This window comes from Propithecus coquereli, unplaced genomic scaffold, assembly GCF_000956105.1.
Source record: "Propithecus coquereli isolate 6110/MARCELLA unplaced genomic scaffold, Pcoq_1.0 Scaffold33, whole genome shotgun sequence".
Taxonomy (NCBI): Eukaryota; Metazoa; Chordata; class Mammalia; order Primates; family Indriidae; genus Propithecus; species Propithecus coquereli.
The window spans coordinates 4,402,358-4,404,640 of record NW_012148952.1 but is presented as its reverse complement, the minus strand read 5'-3'; the positions used below and the strand labels follow the sequence as shown (position 1 = coordinate 4,404,640).

Sequence of the window (2,283 nt, the reverse complement as noted above, 5' to 3'; positions counted from 1 at the left end):
ATGAGTGAGGAAACTGAGTCTCAGTTTATGAGTGAGGCAGGCATTTCTAGTCTCAGTTCATGAGTGAGGCATATAGGTGTTGAATAGCGAAGCCGGAGCTGGTTTCAGAGCCTTTGGGCTTACCCCGTACATTGTGTCTTTGGTAGAATAGCCAACCTGTAAGTGGACACTGCTGTGTTTGAAGCTGTATAAAAAGGTAATCTCCAAAGTACATGATAAAGGCATTTCTTTATGGTAAAGACATACACCGTTACAATATTTTGCCTAGTGGCACAGATTTGATCAGAAAGACATGGACATCAGCTGTTGGTGGGTTTGCCAAAGGTTGGTGTACCAAAGAAAGGCCCAAGAGTTAGAGCCAAAACATTTTGGAAGCTCTAGGAAAATATAAGGCCCTACCAGATGTTACCCTTTGGGGGTATGCTCGTTGGTCTTGGCGAATGACCCTAGGTATACCACCTTCTTATTCTGCCCTAGCCCACTTACATAAAGCTTATCCTTCCTTCAGGCCTAGCGCGGTCCTCCTGTATGGGCTTTTGCTGTGTTTCTCAGGACACTGGGATCTCTTCCTTTCAGGAAACTCCTACAATAGTTGTTTGCCATGCTCATTTATCACTTAGCAAATGTGTTAGCTTAATTTTTTTTTTTTATAAATGTTCTGCTTCCTAAACTAGATTTAAGGTCTCTTGAGGATGGAACCATGCTTATACTTTTTTGTATTACCAGTTTGACCACGGTTCCTTATACATACTAGGCTATAATAAATACTGGTCGAGATATGTATTAGTCAGGGTTCTCCAGAGAGAAACAGAACCAATAGACTATCTGTATATCTATATCTATGTCTATATTTATATCATCTATCTGGGAACATGAAGTTGTTCCCATGGCTAATATACACACACATTCAGAGAGAGAGAGAGAGAGAGAGAGAGAGAGAGAGAGAGAGAAAGAGAAAGAGAAATTGATTTATTATGAGGCATTGGCTCACACAATTGTGGAGGATGAGAAGTTCAATGAAATGTCATCTGCAAGCTGGAGAGCTGAGAAAGCTGGTGATGTAGCTTAGTCTGAGTCTGAAAGCCTGAGAACCAGGGGAGCTGATTGTGTAAGTCTCAGTCTGAGGGCAGGAGAAGACCAATGTCCCAGCTCATGCACTCAGGCTGAAGGGGTGCATTCTCCCTTCTTCTGCCTTTCCTTCTACTCAGGACCTCAATGGATTAGATGATGCCCACCCACATTGCAGAGGCCAATCCACTTTACTAAACCCACTGATGTAAATGCTAATCTTGTCCAGAAGCACCCTCACAGACACACCCAGGAATAACGTTTAAATTGGGCACCCATGTCCCAGTCAAATTGTCACATAAGACTATCACAAGATGATACCGCTCCCAGTGGCCTTAATCACTTTGCCTTTGGCCATCCCAGTTATTGATACCACCTTTAAAAACTAAATATCATTTGCCTTGCACGTAACGCATGACAGGCGCTATGCTGGATCCTTGTGGTATTAGGAAGTTAAATAGCTTGCCTGAAGTTACCAAGTAAGTGGCAGAGTTGGGATGCATTCTTTCTCCTGCCATACTGACTCTTGAAGCCTGGCCCATGTTCATCCTCTGGGTATACTTTAATCTTGGTTTTGTCTTTGCCATTTGCCTGGGAATATTGGTAGCTGGACAAAAATTTGTAGATTTTCCAGATAAAACTTTCACTCTTCTAATGATCTCTTAATGGACTGTTTGTGGTGGGTAGTTATCATACTGGCAGAAATTAATACCCTAATAAGTTTAAAGGTAAAGGGCAATTATGTGCCTAGATCTTGATTATTACTAGGACATTGTTTTTAACAATTAGCTATTTGGTACTTTTAATCACCTATCTCTTTCCTTTATAGATTTAAGACAATAATTAGAGCTGATCTCAGCTGGGTGAACTATGAAGGGTCAAGTGTGGATCTTATGATTGAAAGATATTTATATTGAATATCATCAGAAATATTCTACTTTGTGATGTTACTTTTGTGTATCCAAAGTCACATTTCTGAAAACTGATTTGGAGCCTAGTTTATAGAAGGGAGTGTTTCTCACTTAGGAAAAGTGCAAAAGGCCAAGTAGAATAATTTAGACCATCATTCAGCCCCTTTCTTTCTCATATACCATAGGTCTCCTCTCTCAGCCCTTGATGAGGGCAAGGAAATGAAAAAGATTTGAGATCAGATGGGAGGAAGTTTGTTAAGATGTGTATAATCACTTTAGCTCATAAAAATTGTAAAATTCACTA

General features: G+C 40.4%; 1 protein-coding gene across 1 annotated transcript in view; it reads left to right on the top strand.

The window, feature by feature from the left end:
- Nucleotides 1-2,283, top strand: part of LOC105815353 — a 134,690-nt gene that overhangs the window by 84,581 nt on the left and 47,826 nt on the right. The gene's annotated exons all lie outside the window — the stretch shown is intronic.